General features: G+C 36.1%; 1 protein-coding gene across 6 annotated transcripts in view; it reads left to right on the top strand.

Annotated features, from left to right (window-relative positions):
* The window catches only part of CADM1 (cell adhesion molecule 1), a 352,507-nt gene that overhangs the window by 170,298 nt on the left and 159,956 nt on the right, over positions 1-22,253 (top strand). The window lies entirely within an intron of this gene.

The raw sequence follows: 22,253 nt of genomic DNA, 5'->3' as shown, positions 1-22,253 counted from the left end.
GTGCTTTCCATTTTTTGAAGTCATGGATAATTTAAAAAGTAGTCGCTTTTACTTTGCTTTGTTGCTTGCAACCACGTCTATCTGCCAACCTTTCTAAAATGTCATGATGTAATTATTTTAACAGGCACTGTATGCTCCTTTATTTGGGGAATATTAACCTTTCTAAACAAAAGGAATGTTAATATACACTGGAGACACAACTAATGGGATTTCATTTTTCTTGTTAGGCAAGAAGCTTGATTTTTTTTTTTTTTTAACTTCTCGTAAAAGAATGGAGCAAGTGAAATAATTGCCTTAAGCTAATCCATGATAGCAATTTTAAACGTGACTTTCCAGATCACGTTTATATGGCTTAGAAAGAATAATGTGATTTTCTTGTTTTTATTTGCTTTAGCTAAACAGTGTTGAAGGATGATATAAATTCAATGAATTCAAAACAAAGCAAATGCTAATTGCTAATGCGCAGTACTGAGTTCTTTTAAGGCATGAAGTACAGTGTTTAATTCATAAGCATTGTTTAATTTTATATAGATTTAGTTAATTTTTTTGCAAGTTTGTATAGGACAAACTCAGAGTAACTTAGCTAGCTAGCTAGCCATTTTCTTAATCACTATGTATTCCTATTTGATGTTTAAATATATATGACCCAAATATATTGTCCTTTTTGTAAAAAGACAGTGAGTGGGCATAGGCTCTCAGACATTAAGGCGATTTAAGAATTTTTTCAGGTCCTCCCTCTCTCCCTGCCCTCTCTTCCTTCTTTCTTCCCTGGCTTTCCTGATGGGGACCTACTGAACTATTCTCATGCACTTCACTAATCACCCTGTGACCAATAGCATGCATTTTTGATGGGATGACTGGTGTTAGAGATAGTTAAGGCAGTAAAACAAAAGAAAACTAATTTGTCCCTGTGGGTGTCAAGCCTGTGACTTTGGCCTTGTTATTGAGGACTCAGTCACTGAACTGCCCAATCCCACAGTTCTGTAGACATGCATAGACTGAGTGAAATGTGCATCATTAATCTCTTTGCTGAGGGGGAGCCCTAGAACCATGGGGTGGGGAGGAGATGGAGGAGAATACTGTTGAATTGAATTGTGAGCCTCTCTGCCAAGCCCTCGAACAGCTTTCTTGTTAAGCCACAAAGATGACAAGCTTTTGCTATTTTGGATTAGTGAGACAGTATGAAATGGTTTCCCTTTCCTTCCAGGCAGAAATACCAACAGAATCTGCCTTTGGAATGAAAGTGCTAATTTCATTTGGTTGCTTTCAGACTCGAAATATGTGCTTGAATAGGAATTGTGCATTAGTCAGTTGAGGCAGTGAAGGTTATTTTTACAATGTGAATTATTATTTCATGACAGTGATTTACTTTATACTGTCTGCCGTTTATACCCCCAAAGTAGCCATTGTTTTGGGACTAGAATTAGTTGGGCTGTCCTGCTGTTTTTCAAAGACAAATCTTACTATTTTATGGGTATAATCACCTTCCTGCAATAAAGAAGAAAGCTTTATTGAAGAAAATCTTGCATAAGAAATGTAATCTGGATAAATATTCAAAACTAATAGGTTTATATTTTAGTCTTGATTTTTAAAGTATATTATTCTGACACCCTAATCGCCTTGCTTTATCTACATTAAACTTAATCTGTTTTACTAGGATACAGCTAAATTTTTGTTACTTACATTGAACTTAGGAGTGATGCATATGGTTAACAAATAAATACAAAATGAAATTTATTGTAACCTCTTGGTGCGTAAAGGAAGATGAGTGGAAAACAGAGCTGATTGCATGTCTGGAAGCATATCTGCCTGATTTATGCTCTAATTTTAGTACTGAGTTTCCTTTATAATAGTAAAATGTCACATTAGCATGTCCCTTTTAATAATCTAATATGCTACCAGTGACAATAAATACGTGTACCGAGTTTAGCCCAGGGTTTCTCAAACTTCATAGGCCTGTGACCCTTCCTGGTGTAGTTAAATTACCCAGATGACCATCCTGTCATATATTTTTAATTGTGGAGCACTTTGAATTAATCATGTTTTATTTCTTTTTAAATAAGCACCACAAGAGCAGTGGTGAGCAGTTTTGCTCACGGCACTTATCCACTCTTAAAGAAAATTAAAGATTGGAAAGGGCCTTGAGTCTAAGTGGCAGAAAAGCCGTCTACACAGGGGTGGGGGCAGCAGAGCTGGGTGTAATATATCTCCACACAGTTCTTGCCTGCGCACTTAGTGAAAATTGGCATTGGTGAATATAACAAAGTCAATGCATTTTGAATTATTACTGCAAATCTTCAAGTGGTCATAACCCAAGATTTCAAGCACCTCAGTGAAGGCTGAGATTTTCTACAGTTTGTATGGTAACTGAGTGCCTTTAATTTAAACTACACTGAGCTAATCTTTAGGAGAATTGGAGCCTGCCTCTGAACTAATTATGATTTACAGAAATTGATAATTTGTCTTCTGCATGTGTCTGCAGGAAGAAATTAATATTAAATTTGATTAACAAATGACAGATTTCGACCCAGTGATTTACCATCTTTATTAGCAAACTGAGAAAACTTCTCATAGTAATTTTTTCACTGATATCAACTCTATCCTGGTAAAGTTTATCTAGAAAAACAGATATGTGTGGCATTAGAGTGACCTACCTTACCTTTAACAAATAAATCTTGTCATGGTTTGTCTTTTCAATCCTCAAGCACAACCTAAGAGCTCACACTGATTCCCCATGGTACTTGGAACATAATAGTATCTAATTAACTTCTAAAAATGAATGCTCTCTCTCTTTTAAATACATTTCTGAAGAAATTTCTCAAGCTATATAAAATTGTATTTAAAAAAGCAGAGCATTATGTTAACCTTATTTTTCATGCACTTCTTTGCCAAATATATGTTTTCCTTTCTCTTTAAACAGGTTGTAATGGTGTGGAATGGAAAATACTGTTGGTGAAGCCAAGTCATGATATATGATTAACAATGTGAATGATTCTGAAACCTAGTTCACCTGTGTATAACTGGGATGGAAAGCTGTTGTAGCCTGTCAGGGAAGTGCAGGCATTAAACTTCCTTTACATATGTAACATGGTGTAATTTTAAAAAGTGTATTAGTGTACATGCTTTTATACAGTTGAGGAAAAGAATCTTACAGTGGTTAAGCAGCCTAGTAGAATCGTCACAGTGGTTAAAAATGCCCTTTCATATTTTCCTGTGAGGAGAATCTTATCTTCTTGCATGTCAAAAAGGGAAGTTGAACTGTTAGCCTTTTAAAGGCCCTGAGGTAAAGTTTAATTTTATAATGACATGAAATAAATGTTCTATTATCTAAGTAATAGTTTAAACAGAAAAGTCTGAAATGGCTTCCTTTCTCAAGGATGCAGTTTGTGTGTGATGCTAATATTAAAATGGACCTGCCAACTTGAGTGATGGGAGGTACTAATAACTCCAAGTGGGGAGATGAAAACAACATATTGCATACACCTGCTCTCAGCTTTCTGTCAGTCTCATCAAGTTATTGAATGGGAAAGTATAATGGTGAAGGAGGGGAGTGAGACGTATGCCAGCGAGAAGCTGGGTGTGGTATGAGGCTAGTGCCTTACGACAGTAGAAATCAGCTGGGTGGCCTTTGCTTGGAAGTTTACCACTGAGGTGTAATCCTTGACCTTTGGCTTGAGAATGAAGAAGTGTAGATTGTTAATAGCTGTCTATTCTGGGCAGCAGTGCTGGCAATGAAACTTGTTTTAGTCACCTGTACTCTACCTTACTTTATTGGTATCGCATTGAAAATATATATTTGTGTACTCATTTTGTTTAGGCACCCTCATATTTGTTCTATCTTTTTGACTTTTAAAATAAAGCAAGAGGTATTTTTTTCCTGACTATTCTTTTTAAAGTAGGCCTATACAAAATCTGATTAGGTAGAAGGGATTACTTTAGAGTTTGTTAGCTGTTGTTATTAGTAATAGTCACTATTGCAAACTGGATTTAACAACAAATGAAACAAAAGCCTAGGAACTGAATTGTGGGGCAAGTCCTCATAAGGTAGGATGGATTCTAGGGGACTCCAGAGGGTAGTCCATCTCCCTCTGGCCCAATCTGGGCCTCTCCCTGACAGCTCCTCTTCATCCCAGTGGAGCCAGGGAGAAACTGAGTGCCAAACAGAATGCTGGTCCGTTCTGTATATTCACCCCAACAGAAAAGAAGTTTCATGAAATGTCTTTAAACAATGGGTTCCTAAAATTATTTATAGTTAATTTTGCAGTGTTTATAAAATTTAACCCCATAGTTTAATCTAATTCTTTTTTTGTTTATTCTCACATTGACATTCATGCCCAATCCCTAAGCACAAACTTTAGAATACAAATCAAGCCATGTAATGGGTGGCAAGGCAAGGCAATATGGGATTAAAGGGCTGTGAGGGATAATGCTCAACCACGTGTGGATATTTGAGAGGGGAGTGTGTGTCTGCTGTACCCCTGTCCAGGCTGTGCACTGAGCATCTTTGGGATGAGGAACTTTTTTAAGATAGTAAGACTCACATGAGCAGAAAGGTCCATCAGCGGTTGCCTGATTTCAGTGGTGATGATGAACAGATGACATACTGAAAGATTAGACATAATGTGGGATTAAAAAAAAAAAGGCATCTGAAAAACCTGTGAAGAAGATGATTTCAACTCATGGTTTCAGAGGAACAGGTAAATGAATGTACATTTTTCCTTTTTAACTTAGAATTTTCAAAATCAAATCGAAATGCAAACAAAATTGGGTGAACGAATGCTTGAACATCTGGGATGGAGAGTAGGATGGTTCTTGGTTCTTGGTAGGGTAAAGAGCACCCTGGTTAAGCTCTGACTAATGGCACTCCTGCCACTGGCCTCTACCAACAAAAAGTACTTTTTGGAAATGAATAATAAAAAAAAGCAGGATGTAGACATCAGCAATTTGAGTACTTGCCAACTCAGTAGTTAGGAGTGGAGGTAAAGCTAAAGATTAAAGACAGCTTGACAAAATCTTATATCGCATCCAGCTTGGTTTTGCACATTATGAGATGTGTTAGGACAGCATGAGGGTGCTTAAAAAAAATTATTGCTATTATGCAGCTGGAGGGCAGTGGGCTGAATTGGGACTGTGCCAGGAGAACTTGTGCTGCTTGTTGTGTAGATGAACTTGCAGGACTTCAGCATTCAAGTCCATCTAGTCCTTTCTGTCAGATTCTCTTAACCTTGCCCTGTTCCTCACTGAGCACTGACATTTTCAGAGCAGAAGAAAATCACGTTAAGTTTATGTATGAGGAGGGGGGTGGATGTCTGTCTGTATTTCTGGACTAGGGTTTTAAGGGTTTGGGCTCTTTTGATTAGTTCTGTCCCTGGTTTGTTTTGTGGTTTCAGAAGAGCTTAAGTAACAATGCTTAAGTCTGATTTAGAGTCTCATGCTCTCTTGTTGGCTGGGTGGCAGTTCTTTGGAGAGATTCCGCAGAAAAGTCTTAGCCCCTGCTAAGGAGCCAAAGAGGGGCCCCTTGTAGTGCACTGCTGCTGGACCATCTAGGCCTATTTCAACCCAGACAATGTTCTTCTTATTTGTTAATTTATTGGGATTTTGCCCAAGATTTTGTTTGATGGTAGAGTTTCAAAACAGAAATATTTGCAAAGCTGTGGTGTTGGAGGATTGTGTAAGACAGGCCTGATAAGGAGGATTTGGGCTAAACTATAGAAGATCTTGAACAGCTGACACAGGAGAATATTATTACTTTACCTGTTTATAAAGCTGAAGTTCTGCAAGTTTATGTACAGGTAATGGGTAACCCATTGAGGATGACTGAGCTGTAGAGAGGCTTGTATCAGAGTTTGGTAGAGGGCTGCTGCAGTAGTCCAGCTGTGGTATGATAAATGGTTTTTATTAGAACAGCAGCAGCAATAGCCATGGTTAACAACATGTAACCCCAGTCAATGGCCATGGCTCCTGGGGAGCTGTGATACCAAGGATTGTAGAGTTAAGTCTGGGCTCAGTGGGGGTGGTGCTATGGTCAATAAGTGATGTCTGTCATGGGTGCAAGAATAGGAGACAATGGCACTTCTTCTGCATATAAGTTTCCCCTGGTAGACATAATCCACAATGCAGCAAGAGAAGAATTAGGAATTAGTGACAAACTGAATGTGAACAATCAAGATGTTGGGTGAATAAATAATGACTGATATTTTAGCCTGGCTGATCTGACTTAGGAAAGTGCCAATTAAAAGGGAGGGAAGATGAAGACATCTGTAATAGTGTGAACAATTTAAAAAAAAAAAAAAGGAAAGTTTGTTCTCTTCCCTCTCCCTACCCCAAATATCAGGCCTCTATCTCAAAAGGAGGATTTGGTTGTAAAAAAAGAATAGAAAAATGCCAGTCAAAGGAGAAATATCCAGTAAACAGAGATATGATATTGAAGTTTGGGTTTGAGATCAGTGCCAGTGATTTGGACTGGAGATTATTTGTATGGATGTGATAGTTGATTTTGCTCTTCAGTTTGGTTGGTAGTGGGGACAAGGAGAGGACTGGGAATAAATTAGTAGTGATCAACTTTTCATATGTTTGTGTTGATGCTGGACTCTGAAAATGGACGTTTATACATATTGAGTCACATGGCAAGAAGGAGACTGAGAAGTGAATTTGACATATAAGCATTTGGAAGTAGGTGAGTGTTTAGGATGCTCTATCTGGAAAATATTTAAATTTTATCAAAACTCCATTGGAGCTTTTGGTTTATTTTAAACTCTTACTTAAACTCTATCTTGTTTATTAATTGCCATATTTTACTGTTAACTCCAGCAATATGTCTCTTCCTGTGATCTTGACATTATATAGAATATTGATTCTAAGAAGAAACACCACCTTAACTTCTGTTATAGAAGAAAACAGAAGAATTCAGAGTGGTTAAGGTTTTGTTTAACACCACAGAGAGGAATTAGTGGTGTATTTGGATCTGAGTTTCAGGTTGTGATTTTCCTTCTAAGTTCTCTTTCTGTTATTCTATGCTAGCTTTTCTAAAATATATATGTTATAGATTTGAACTTTATGTGCACAATCTCATGGAATAATTTGGATAAATCATGTGCATAATCTCGTGGAATAATTTGGAGAAGTGGAGATACTGGCAGTCCCCAGCTGTTTGCCCTTTTACATTTTGCTGCTTCATTCATATATTCATAAATATATTTAAAACAATCTGTGAATATTTAGGTAATTTCTAGTCATTTGTTCTTAAAAATAGGAAAAGGCGGTATAAGCTGGCCTTACTTCCTAGATTCAAACCCAGAGTTTACCACTTCTTACCTATGAGATCTTTGATCAGTTTCTTAGTCTTCGTACCCCAGCTTCCTTATCTGTAAAATGCGGATGATAATGGTGCTTACTTCCTAAGGTTACTATGAGAGGTAGAGATGGGTATGTAAAATACTTAGAACAGTCTTTGATATATAGCAAGCTCTATATAATAAGAGCATAGATTTTGGAGTCAGACCATTTGGGTTCAACCAGCTTCCATCTTTTCCTAGTTGTTTAACCTTGGAGGACAATTACCTTAATTTGTCTGAGCTTAGATAATATTTACCTTTTGAGAACTAAGTAAGGTAATATAGATAAAGCACTTGCAAGGCGCTTTACTTAAAATAAAGACAAAATACATGATAATTGTATCATTATCATCATAATCATTATAATTATGAATAATGACATAAACAGACATCCATACACATAAACCTTTGTATGTCTTCATGTTTCCTTGGGGTAAATTCTTAAGACATGGAATCGCTGTGCTTCTCTTAACTTTCTAAAATGTTTTTAATTTTTAAAAAAGGTATTTAATGAAGCGTTGTGTATTTAAAAAATAACTTTTATTGTGCATATACTATGGACAATTTACCAATCTAGGCATAGTAGATTATAGAAAAGTTAATGATTCCTTATCTCTAATGACCTTATAATCTAGCATGGAAAGTAAGAGGTAAAACTAAGTAACTGTGGTAAAGCAGCATGACACAGGTCTTTGAAAAGGGATAAAGTTCTGTGGAAACACATCAGTTGGAAAGATTAATTCTGGCTGAGGGAAATCAGGAAAGGCTTCACGAGAGAGAGGACAAAATTGGATATTGATGATTTGTGGTATTTTCATAGATGGTTATTCTTGGCATAGCAAGACTTGCCATGTGGCTATTTCAATATTGGGGCCTTAGGGTTTAAGCTCGTATACCAGCCTTGGCTTTGGAGACTTAGAGGCTGCTAAGGAGCTTATCTTACTCACTGTTCCCCCTCCCAGATCCTCTTCATCTTCCCTTCATCTGCGTCAGGACACAGACAATGTTTGGATTTCCTAGTTTCTCTTAGAAACATGATACTACATCAGCTATTACTTAAGATTGATTCAGGTCAGAGTACACAGGTATCTCTTCAGTTCTTCAGATTGAAATTCAGTTTATGATTACTTTAATCTGATTTCTCTGAAAAAAGTTAATCTCTTGTTATAGTGTGATGGCGAGGCATTACAAGTATAGTTATTTTAATGTAGTTACAATTCTTAAGGTAAGTTAAAAGCCTTTTCAATTGCTACTTATTTTTTAGTGACAGTTATGATAAATGGCTGGCATACTTTATTTTTGCTTTGTAGATGGATGTAACTGGAAATTTTATATATTAGGTATACATTTTTTTATGAATTCATAAAATTTAAGCCTAGAACATTGGATTAGATGTTAAAGCATTTATATTGACAAGCAAGAAGTAAATTGTATTCTGATCCAGTTTGTATAATAATGTGCAACCCAATTTACTAAGTTTAAATTGGTAATTTTGCATTGCTATGAGACTTAAGTTACATATATAAGAGTTGACAGTCATTTTAGCACGTGTTAGACTTGAATCCAAGAAGGTAAAGAAGTTTGGCTACTTAATTTCTGTTCAAAAAAACAGTCAAATACAGTTGAAAAAGGATTCTTCTATAATTCACTGCCACACAGTTATAAATACAGCCTACCCGACTTCAGTTGCTTATTTCCTTAAAGCTTTCATGTGACAAATTTATAATTTTATATGTTATTTCTAGGTCAACAGTTAGATTAATGTTTTATCTCCTCAGCAAAAGCACAGTGCTCCTTTGTAAACTTTGTTATCTTATACAAACTGAAAATTGCAAAACAAAGAATTTTCTAGTTCTTGGATTCCTTGGTGGAAAGCTTTGTCTATTAGAGGTTCCCTTCTGTTCTACTTAACTCCAAGTTTTCTGCAAGTAGAATAAATATCATATTTAAGACTTTCAAGTCTCATTAATTAAAGCTAGTTGTCATTCCTGATTGTTTGCTAAATTTTATTTATTTTTGCTTTGCTATATAGCCCAGCAAGAGGCCACTTAAATAATCAGAACATAAGCCTGTTCTGCTCACTAAAAATACCTAATGCCTGGCCACAGAAAAATACTCAAGAAATGTTTGTTAAATGAGTAAACTATCTCTGACCTAGGTCAGAAATCTAAAAAGAGTAGTTCAGAATATGCAGTTCTCTCTATCAATCTAAGAGCTGGTAACTTTGGACATTTTCTTCTTCTACTCAAGCTAGTATGAATTTAATTTTTTTGAGATATGGTATGTGATCAGTTCTTAAGTAAGCATGGGACCTCATTAATGTTGTTTTTGAAATATATTACATTTTAGAGACTTTATACCAATATTTCCTTTAATTTGCATGGGTTGAAAATTTATTTTGTACTGTGACTCTCAGACTGTGGGAAATTTGATCTTAAATAGATACCTTTATACCACATGTATTACATATTCTGACTTTTCTTTTTACAACCCACCCTAAAATCTAACACATTTCAGCAACTACATAAGCCTCATTGTTAAAAACTCATTTTGGTGCAGCTAATTCTAGCTGTTTGTCAGAGAGTTCCTAGAAATAAAACATCTTAAAAGGGATTGCCATAAAGGGTTTGATCTCCTCACAGAAACAATGGAGCTTGCATTTGTGACCACAGATGATCAAAGACATGACCCAGATAACATAAAAGCAAAAATGCAGCCATAAATCTACACATTATTTTGTCTTTATTTAATAAACATTTTAGTAAGTCAGGTATAAATCTTAAGCAGTCACTACACTCGGAAGAATGTTTTAATTATTAAGGGAGAAAGACATGCTCAGAGTAGACTTGGGGAGCGCCATGTATGAAGTTAGCCAGTGTTCAGCATGCACACTGTAACACTAGTTTTATAGCACTCAGGTAAGTTGGAATCCCATCCTTATAACTTGGATGCCCTGGTTTGGGATGGCAGAGCAGACCTGATAGACTGTTTTTAAAATTCTATCCCAGGTAGTTTGGTGGTCTTATTGGAAATACACTTAAAATTTAGTCTACCTGGGAGGATCAATACTTTTTCGTCCACTTCTTTTGAACTAAAGTGTTATGAATCTCAGTTGGCCTTGAGGATAAAGAGGGGTTCAATGCCTGAACTCTCTGGTAAAAACTTTGGTGCACTTACTGTGTTATAGATTGAAAGGAAATTTGTTCTCTTAGTTAAGAGACTTGCCAAAATGAAAGTTGCCCAACTGGTAATTAACTTTGGATCAATGCTCTTTGCACCATTTACTATATTTTGATATTAGGTAGCTTCTTGTATGGCCATACATCATTGAATGTAAAATATAAAAACTAAGTTCTGAATTAAGTAAAATTTGTGAAGTGACAAAAGGTAAGAGCAGCTTTTATGAAGTAAGTATGACAAAAACTCCATGAATGAATGATTAGATTTATTTGCTTTTTTAATCATAAGATTTTTAGATGCTAAAAAAACATGGAACAAACCTCTTCAGAATAAAAGGTACAGGATCTCATAATGTGTATAGCACTCACTCTCTCCTTTCCCCTCTGTCCGTTTTAATGAAGGAAAGATTGAGGAATCTGGATTTGGAGAGAAAGCAGAGTGAGATGTTATGACCCAATACTTACAGGAGTTGAGCTGTGGCAGAGGCTGTGATAGCTGCACAGTGTAGTTCTTGTGCGGGAGCATCTGCCATTGGTTACTGGGAGCCTTGAAAAGGCTTGAGTGATTATGATACTTAAAAGGACCTTGGGTTCAAGGCTTCATAATATTGTTTTAAAAGACAATAAATTCAAAGTTAAATACAGAGAGCACACTAGTGTGTGCCTAGATATTAGTAGTTCTTTATTTTTTTTTATTGTTCAAAACTATTTGTCTCCATTTTCCTGCCACCACTTTCCTCTGCCCCACCCACCCCCACCTCCCACTCTTAATCCTTCCCCACTTTGGCTTTGTCCATGGGTCCTTTATACATGTTCCTTGACTTGACCCTTTCCCTCCTTTTCCCCATTGCCCCCCTCCCTCCTTCCTTCTCCTTACTGTCGGTTTGTTTTTTCTTTCAGTGTTGCTGGTTATATTTTTCTTGCTTGTTCATTTTGGTGATTAGGTTCAATTTATAGGTGAGATCATATGGTATTAGTCTTTCACCTCCTGGCTTATTTCGCTTAGCATAATGCTCTCCAGTTCTGTCCATGCTGTCGCGGAGGGTAGTAGCTCTTTTCTTCTTTCTGCTGCGTAAGTGTAATGTAAATGTGTAAATGTACCATGGTTTCTTGATCCACTCATTTATTAAGATATTAGTAGTTCTTTAAATCTCTTTCCAAATGGTAATTTTTCTCAAATTTGAGACATCAGCACTATGTAACTTTGTGTTAGGCAAATATTTAAATGAATTTATTGCATCCAAGCACTACTACTTAATAGCTGTGCAACCTTAGGTAATTGCTTAAATTTCTCTGAAACTTAATTTTTCATATAAAGTGAAGTTAACAATGGTTTTTACCTCTTAGGGTTTTTGTTAGCATTAAATGAGTTAATATACGTCGTGTGCCAAGTGCTTAGAATAGTGTCTAGCTAGTAGTAACAGCGTACATGTATTAGCTATGATGATGATGGTCGTGGTGGTGATGGTGATAATGATGTTTTTCCTCCCCCTCCTTCACATTCTCCTCCTCCTCCTACACCTTCTAGCATTTGTAGAAGTGTGAGTTTTCTCTCAAATCAGTCATTCCCTACTTCCGAAGAACCAATTTTCCAGACAAGTATTTTATAACCCAAGATATTACAATCTACTAAGGGCCAGTCAGTATGCCACCAGCTTTGTGCTTAGCATATTCCCAACAAATCTCCTAGAAGCAGAACTTAGAAATCCAACCTCAGTTCAGTAGTAGCCATTGCTTTTCTCTGGTTATCTCTAAGGTGATTTATTACAAGATATACCAGTGTTATTCAGTTGTATTATAACATGTTTATCTGTTATAAGTTCCTTAAAAATGGATTTTGAATCAATTATTATCCAGCACCATAGAGTTGTATTCACCATTTGTGGGCCTATTGTTTATATATATTATTGTGATTGAAGTTGTGGGCAATACAAAGAGGACAAATAATTACAACTTGGTTGCAAAAATAACAACAAATCCATGTGAGAAGTTAAGTAGTGTTAAGAAAGAACATTACTACAGAGCCGAGGGAGGATCCTGCCTCGTCTCGGGAATGTTGCTGGACCAAACCTCGTCCCTTCACTCAGTAGTTGATGCCAAAAGACAAATCTGAGATTATTTGTTAGTAGGAACTTTACTGTGAGTCAACAAGCAGGAACACACTGGGGATGGCTCCCAGAGCAGTGTGTCCCCGAACAAAGGATTGGATTCACCTTTTTCAGGGAAATCATCCATGAACATGGAGGTGAGCTTTATCATCACGTGTATATAGGTGGGGGCATTCCTGTACATGCATAGTTAGAAAACATGCTTATACCTACATTGCATGTTTAAAAATGGTGGGAAACCTCTGCCCCAGAAGGATATTTTAGTATTATATTGAGTATAATGAGAAAAATTCATGAGGACGTCAGTAGGTGATCCTTCAGGACATCTTGGCCAGCCTCTGGTTGTTTGAGCCGGATTAGCCTCCTGGTTCTGCAAATCATCCTTGGCTTCTCCCTGAAAAGACAGGTGTGGCAATTGTCAATGTTAGGGAGGGCATAGGCATGGAAGGAAGGGTAACTAAGTCTCAGCCCTTCTATTAAACTCTTAACAAATCACAGGATGTGGTAAGCACGCCTTATAACAATTTGAGTGATCTAAGTGAGTTTACAAGTTAATCTAAGCAAAGTTATGAATCCTAAATAAAATCTGTGTTAGGCTAACTGCAAGATTGTGTGTGTGTGTGTGTGTTCACGTGCACGCGCAGGCCTGTGTGTACACATACATGCATGCATGCATAACATATTGGTTAGGTTATAGGAAGACTTCACAGAAGTATAAAAGACAACATCTCAGTAGGTAGAAAAGGAGGGGTGCTGGTCAATGTAGAGGAAGGCTGTTTCTCATGTATTTAGAACAATCATTCCTACTTCTGGAAAAGAGAGTTTATGTTGAAGAAAACTTAATAACAAGTTGGTAAGCTAGGAAGGTAAATAATTACATGGAAAGAATGAAATTTGTGTTAATGGTGAAACTTAATGTATACAGCACATCAAATTAACATAATGTATTAAGCATTGATTCTATCAGCTAAATCTCAATAGGAAACTAATTAACTGGAGAACATCAAGAGTCTAGCTGCTGGTATACATCAGAGCTGTTAGGCCTGGAATTCCCTAAAAAGAGGAAGTCAGTCAGTCTTAGACAGACTTGGTTTTAAACTCAGCTCATCTACTTACTACTTGTATTAGTGGACAAGTTAATTAATACTTTGAATCTCAATTGCCTCATCTATAAAATGTTGATAATATCAACATATAGGTGGCACCTTTGAAATGTGAGAATCAAATGAGATAGATAATGTATGTAAAGCTCTTACAAATTCAAACATACAGTGAGTACTAAATTAACGGTAACTAATAATAACAGCAACATAGAATGTCTCAATCAGATAGAATAATTTTTGATTTTCTTTTTTTCCTACATTAAGATGCCATTTAAAATGTTAACTATTTAGTGTTCTACTTCTTTAAGAATAAATTGGAAAAACCCTCCTGTACTTATTTTACCTTACTATTATGAAATGATAACGCTTCTAATTATGGCTGTGAGATCTAGTAATCCTTTTAAAAAGAATAATTTGTGAATATACACTTTAGGAAAGGACTTAAATTTAGCATATGCTGAGTTAATGTTTTGGTCCCAATAAATATATTTAAAATTTTTAAGAAGCATAGAAACCAAAAAAGTAGGGATAATTAAAGAGCTAACAAAGTTAACTTACGGATCCCCTTAACCAAGTGTTTCAGTAATAGAGGTTTTTCTGTTCTAGGAGTCTCTGCATCTTTTTCCCCAAATTTGTCACTCAGTTTTGTTTTTAAATGCTGACATAAGTCCATTTTACTAAGCAGTGTAATATAAAGGAAGACTACAGACCTTTTCTGGCTCTGTGAGGTCTTGAATAAATAATTTCATATTCTTGAGCCTCACTTTCAATAAAATGGGGATAGTCAGGATACCAAACACATATTTCACAAAGTATTTAGGACTGATAAAAAATATATTTGAATATGTTCTATAAACTCTGAAATATGGTTCTCAAAGCGTGGTCCATTGGTTTCTGAGGATCTCTGAGATTCTTTCAAAGGGATCCATGCAAATGAAACTGTTCTAATAACCCTATGATGTCATTTGCTTTTTCTGATGTGTTGGCATTTGCCCTGTTGGTACAAAAGCAGTGCTGGGTAAATTTACTGGCACCTTAGCCTGAACCAAGTTAGTAGCACCAAAATGTCCTAGAAATCATTGTATTCTTCACTTCCATGTACTCTCAGTAAAAAATAATGTCCCTGATGTATCAGGAAAACAATTAAATTTATTAAATCTTGGCCCTGAGTACATGTCTTTGCAATAATCTTGTGTGATGAAAGAGAAGCACACATAAATACTTCAGCATGTGTCATGGAATGTTATTTTTACTTGGATATTAGGCAGACATTTTCTCAAAAATAAAGTGCACCTGGAACCTGTCATTTTAAGGGAAACAAGGGACAGTGTTTATTGTCAGTGATAAAATTATTTCAAATGAAAATAAGAATCTTTGAAAACTTGTATTCTCTACTGTAAACTTGACAGCTTCCTAATACTCAGAGACTTTTCCAATGAGATTGGTGATGATACTAATGAATGTGATTTTTGTTTTTATGATAATGAAATGTATTAGCACCTGGAAGATCTGCATAACTTAGTGAACTATTTTCCAAATGACCAATGCATGATGTTAAAATCAGACGTGGATGAAAGATCCATTCAAAGTGCAAGATAGACCATGGATTTTCATGTAGCAGAGTATGAAAGTTTTTGATACAGTTTTACACTTCACATTCTAACTTAGCATTAAGGAAGTACCACTTGTTGAGTTTTGGTATAGTATCAAAGAAGAATATTTGTAATTATCTAAAAAAAGTATTAAAATACTTTTCCCTTCCAACTGCATATCTTCTTGAGGCTGGATTTTCTTCATATAGTTCAATCAAAACAACATACCACAACAGATTAAATGAAGAAGCTGATATAAGAATCTAGGTATCTTCTATTAAGCTAGGCATTAGAGAGATTTGCAAAAATCTCTCACTAATTTTTTGCTTTGGAAATGTAATTATTTTTATAAAAATATGCATGCTATTTATGTTACCATGTAATGGAATATTTTAAGTGGACTAATGAAGATCTCTTTTTTAAAGTTTAACATCTAATATGGTAAAAATGGATAGATATAACCTACATAAACAGAAACATTTTTTAGGTCCTCAGTAATTTTTAAGAGTTGTAAAGGGTCCTGACATTATGAAGTTTGAGAACTCTTCTCAAGTGATAGATAAATTAAGGCATAATTTTTATGGTTTACCAATGCATGATATTGCCATCTAGTGACAAAACAAGGAAATGCAGGCATTTTTGAAATGTTCAGCTTTAAAGCTCTAGGAATGATTTAGAATGACTGGTTCTTGGAAATTCAAGAGAAAAGAAAGACACAAGTTCATATTTCCAAGGGGTATGCCTCAAGATATATATGCCAAAAATATTAATTTTAGAAGGCAGGCAAAGAATAGCTAAGTTGATATTTTTGAAGACTAATATTGGTTTTAGACCACGCTTACGGTAAGAGCATATTTAGTTTTTTTGTTCAATATATGTATTTCAGAATACACAGCCCCTTAGTATATGATGTCATAGGCTATGGAATGTGTGGTTACTGTTTGAAATAGCAAATATTTATGATGGTATTTTCCTTTGCTGGTGTACCATTATCACCTGTGATTGACTTAAGTTTCAATCCTTGATCATTTGACACAGACTTTGATCATATTCTGCTACATTGAGGATGTTAGGCCCACACTGTGGTGAAGTGTGTGGATTTGCTGCTCTTAGATCCTATACCCACCTGTCCTGTGTCATCTTTCCTGTGGAAAGAGGCAGAGGAAGCATGGTCCTTGCCTCCTCGTTTCTTGAGAACTGAAATACAGAGTATAAAGATGCATAAACATGTAGAAGGACATATAGACAAATAGAGCCTAAGACAAATCATGAAAGATGCAGCTGCAAGAACCAGGCTCACGAATAATGAACATTTATGCTATGGAATAGTTTTAGTGTGCCTGTTTTTGCATTGATGAGTTATATGAAATGGAAGGGACCTCATTTCATTTTCTTTCAGTTAGAGAAGGGCCCACTGGCCAGTTTTTTGACACAATTCAGCTGATTGTTTCCAAAATAACCTGTTCTTTTCAAGCAGTTGTGTGTGTAGGGACAGCTGTGCTTAGATGAAATGAGTACGAGCCCTACGCTCTAACTAGTGTACTAATTTTCTGTATATATCACTGTGTACCCAGTGACCCTGCTGATGAGTATTTTAGACATCTGCACAAATAATCAGACTGCGCACAGGAGAGCCACTTGTTTGTTTTTGAGACTGGACATGCTATCGAGACGATGCTGACTGTAATTCTGTGTACCAACAGGAAAATAATAAATACCTAAGTAAATTCTTAATCTGGATTGCCTTGGAGCATTCACTGATGCTCTGAAACTGTATGCTAGATTTTACATAAGAGATGTGTGTGTTTGTGTTTTTTGAGAAAACTCCAGATCTTTTATCAGACTCTCCAAAAACGGTTATGAAACCCATAAAGGCTAAGAGTGACTGGAAACTGTTTTATAGTTTTCAAAGTGCTTCTACATATATTTTTATTTGATCCTCCCAGAACTTCTGAGAGAGACATGCCAGGTAGATTCTCATTTTCTCTCTCTCTCTCTCTCTCTCTCTCTCTAAGAGAGCATGACTGGGAGCTTAAGTGCTTAAGTGGTTTTGAGGTTCATCTGCAGGCACAGGAAGTCATTGAAAGTTTTAAGTGAAGAAGTGTCTGATCACACTGTTTTTTATCGAGAATGCCCTGGTGATAGTGTAGAGAATGTTTCAGGAGAATGGGGAGCTAGTTAGGGGCCTTATGGAAGATCAGATGAGAAAAGATGGTCGGCCCTAACTATATTTGTGGCAGTCTGATTGGAAAAGAGTCAATGGATTTGCAAAATAATTGAAATCCTTTAGATATGTTTATTTACCAGTTGGTATTGGAGGAAAGGGAAGGGGAAAGGGAAAAAAAATAAAACGTTATTGAAAATGACTTTCTGGCTTGGTTGACTAACTGAATAGAAGCATGGGAAGCAGGAAGACTATAAATTTAATTTTAGCCATGTTGATTTTGAAAAACTCATGGGGCATCCAGAGAGAAAGACTGGTAGGCAATTCGAAGTGCTTGTCTGGGACTGGCGAGGTGAGGTTGACCGTGCTTAGAGTGTGTTGGATGAGAAGTGAGGAGTACTGGGGATGGAACAGTGAGAAAATATCAGCCAGTCTTTTCAGCTTACTGAAGTAATGGTTTTATGAAAGCCTAGGGGAATCTATTTGTAGCTTCTAAAAAAATCTCTTTTCCTGAGTTAGAGCAGTAGGGATTGAATATTTCTTGAATCTCTTTATTTACTATCAGATTACTCCTTTGTTTCTGAATGACCTTAAATTAATGAGATTTACATAAATCAGATACTACTGTGCCTTCAAGTCAGTGGGGCACATCAAGCCAAGGATGGGTTGGGGGTACCACTTTATAATCTGAATAATCTTCTCCATTTTTAGATATGGAAATTGACACTTTATCAAACATATGTGAATGTCATACTAGTCCAGCTTTAAATAACCTCCCCACTACCCCTGCCTCACCTCACCTTCTCCCACAACAATTTTGGAGCCACAGTTGCTCTACAATAATCTCAAAAGCTTCAATGCAGGATCCTCCCTAGTATACCATTCCTTCTGATGACTTTGCTAATACCCAGATCTCATAGTTCTCTGTCAACTATAAGTGATCTTCATCTTCATTCTACTTCAACTGTAAACGCACATGCCACACCTAATAGTCTGCTCCACTTGCGGTATTTCAAACTCTATTAGTCTCCTCTTTGAAATAGCATTCTAACTGCTATCTGCCCTGTCTTTTCCCTTTTCTCCTGAACCTCGCTTTCCTCTTTTCTCCCCCTTTCCATCCTCATTCACATCATTTACTCTGTCCTTGTTTTCCAGTGGGGGCAGACAGATAAGAGGAGGCTGGCTACTCCCTTTGAACATCCTGTTTCACTACCAGCTCAGAAATAAGCAAGCCCTGTAGATTTTCTCACATAGTGTTCTTTGATAACTTCCAACCCAGCTTCATTTTCTATCATCTCTTTTTCCCCCCTACTTTCATTCAGGCAGCTGGACATTGTTTGAAAACCTCACAAAAACTAGAGCAATTGCATCAATAAATACAGTATATATTGAATTAAAAAAAAAAAACAACCTATCAAATACCACTCCCTCTCCCCCAACATGCACACCTTGGGGAGGGGAACCTTAGAACTGTGCTGAAGAAAAATAGATCAGAATTTCACTTTAGTTTCATTTCATTGTTTCAACTAGCTTTGCCCTGTGCAAGTATTTGAAAGTGTGTGTGAATATTTGTATATGTGTCAACTGATAGCTCAGAAATGTGGGGTCTTCTTAATTATTATTAGAAAAATCAGCCTTTGTATCCCATTTCTAAATACTGGTATAGACTGGATAAAGATCTTGATAAAAATTTCCCTCAGATATTTACCCTTTGTGAGTTAGGAATTGGACTGTGCAAATGCCTTTTCTTCCTTCTAAGCTATGAGCGATATTTATTTTATTTTTGTCAGTTGGTTCCATGGTTCATGAATTCTTTATTACAGTAGGAGTCATCAGTTGGATGGAGAATCATTGAAATTGTAAGTTTAGGACATTAGTTGGAATAACCTGAACAATGTGCTTACCTTTCGGGCCTTTAATTTAATTTAAAATGAAATGAGTCTTATGACGGCAAGCCTCACAGATATGGCTGCAGGGCCTTCAGGACTTTTGGTTGGATAGGTTAGGAAACCTTGGCCCAAAGATACTCATTGTTTAGAGTGCAAAAATAAGTGAACAAAATGTTAGCGAAAAGTTTCATTTGAGATTGAACCCCACTGACTTCCAAGAATATAGATAGCAAAATGAGTAGAAGTGTTGCGAACAGTGTTTTCTTAATTTTCTTAAAAATACCTATGAAAGTGTCTGAAGAAACAGCAAACCCCCAGAAGTAACCACAATGAGTATGAGGCAGTGGGCCCATTCCAGTTTCTGGAAGGAATTTTCATTATTCCCTGTGGATGAAACCAGATTAAGAGTTGCCCTTTCTTCAGCAAGTAAATAGCTGCTACCTGCTCCTTCTCTGATTTACTCAGGATTTCCTTTGGTGGGGGGCAATGCAGGAGTGAGGGTAGAGACTACTGTCACTGAACAGATTCTTGGCTCCAACGAAGGTTTTGTCTTGGCCTATGACCTTTGGTGTTTGGAAGACAAGCACCAGCATTTATACCTGCCACCAATCATCTTTACCGCCCCCCTGCTCCTTTCTTTACTAGTTTGGGGTTTTTTCCCCCCTCAATTAGTAAACTCCATAAGGGCGGGGAAGGAAGACTTGGGGTAGTGGTGAGTTCCTTCTTATTGAATCCCTAGCACTATACACAGTTTCTAGCCCATGACATGGTAGGCATTGAAGAGATTTATCAATTCGTTAATGAAGCTCAATTATTGGTAAGGGATTTAAAGCAGTCCTCAAGTGTGGTGAGCATTGAAGACCAAGATCAACAAACGAAGCTCGAGGATTTAAGAAAGGAGCCAAACCACGTATTATAGATGAATAAACAAAAATCAATAGCTTCAAAACAAAGCTGTAGGAATCTGCAGCAAAAGCTTTCTGCAACAGATTTGCCTTATGAAACAAGAAAGTTAGAAAAGCTGTGCTTTGTAAACTCAGTGAGATACATAAAGGGGTTACATCTAATAAATGAAAATTTTGAAGGAGCAAAATGAAATGAAAACTACACTAAGTAAAATAAATCTTCATTGTAAATAATAAAAAGTAGACTTGACTTAGAAAATTCAGTCAGTGACAGTGGATAAACTCCAAGAAAATGCCAGAATATAACAGAGAAGCCTAGAAAGATACAGATCCAAACTGGAAAGGTCAGATTATTGAGGAAGACAGCAAAACAATTGGATCAACTGTGATAATTACTAGCAGGACATTTTTCATATCTGAGAGACCCGATTGTAGGTATTGATAGGTCCTACCACATTCCAGGCAGGGCTTCTAATTGCAAATCAACACTAAAAAATATTCTGATGATTTTTTTTTTTTCCTTTTTAACAGGAAAACTAGTGAATTGAATAAGGAAAGTAAAAATGTTAAATTTTTAGTCTGTAATTAAAACAAGACTAATGTCATTTTGGGTGGTTACACTGGGTAGATACAGAGTATTTTGAAATCAATTAAAGGTTTTTATAATTAGTAAAAGAGATGTGATGCCTATAAAAATCAATACAGAAAGCAGAATCAGACATCGTAATCCCATCTAGCTATAGAAAAACAGTATAGTTTCACATTCTTTTCCTTTTTTTTATTTGCAGTCTCACGTTTATATCTCATATTCAAACAGATTCAATTTGGAAATAGAAATAATTCTACTACTGTAACCGTGGCTGGTGTGGCTTAGTGGATTGAGTGCAGGCCTCTGAACCAAAGAAATATTCTACTACATACTTTCAAATAATATATAATTAATTTGGCTCTTAATTTTTTTTTAATTTTTAAATTACAGTTCACATTCAATACTATATTGTATTAGTTTCAGGTATGCAGCAAGTGTTTAGATAATCATACACTTCACAAAGTGTCCCCCAGATACTTCAGATACCCACCTGGCACCATGCAGTTACTACAATATTATCGATTATATTCCTGTGCCATACTTCACATCACCATGACTATTTTGCAATAACTACTAATTTGTACTTCTTAAACCCTTCACTTTTTTCATCCAGTCCTCCAGCTCCACTCCCTTCGGCCTGACTTCTGCATCTATGAGTCTGTTCCTATTTTGTTTGTTCATTTATTTTGCTCTTTAGATCCGATATATAAGTGAAATCATGGTATTTTTCTTTTCTTTGACTAATTTCACTTAGCATAACACTTTCTAGGTCCATCCACGCTGCTGTAAATGGTAAGATTTCATTCTTTTTATGACTGAGGAATATTCATGTATGTATATATTCATTTATATATTCATTTACATATATTCATTTATATATATGATATATATAAAACTTTTGGCACTTGGGTTGCTTCCATATCTATTGTAAATAATGTTGCAATGAACATATGGGTGTAAATATTCTTTTAAATTAGTGTTTTGGGTTTCTTTGCGTATATATCCAGAAGTGGCATTGCTGGGTCATAAAGCAGTTCCATTTTTAATTTTTTGAGGTATCCCTATACTGGTTTCCACAGTGGCTGCACCAATCTGTATCCCCACCAACAATGCCTAGGGGTTCCCATTTCTCCACATCCTTGCCAACACATATTGTTTGATGATTTGTTGATGATAGCAGTTCTGACAGATGTGAGCTGATATCATGGTTTTAATTTGACTGTCTTTTATGTCTATTGGTCATCTGTATGTGCTCTTTGGAAAAGTGTCTATTCAAGTCCTCTGCCCATTTTTTAATTAGACCTTTTGTCCTTTTGGTGTTGAGTTGTATGAGTTCTTTCTTAATATTGCCCATTAAACCATTATCAGATGTACCATTGGTGAATAATAT

Source organism: Pteronotus mesoamericanus, unplaced genomic scaffold (genome assembly GCF_021234165.1).
Source record: "Pteronotus mesoamericanus isolate MK-2021 breed Mesoamerican mustached bat unplaced genomic scaffold, CSHL_Meso_final scaffold_36, whole genome shotgun sequence".
NCBI classification, from domain to species: Eukaryota; Metazoa; Chordata; class Mammalia; order Chiroptera; family Mormoopidae; genus Pteronotus; species Pteronotus mesoamericanus.
This window is presented reverse-complemented; position numbering and strand designations above follow the sequence as displayed.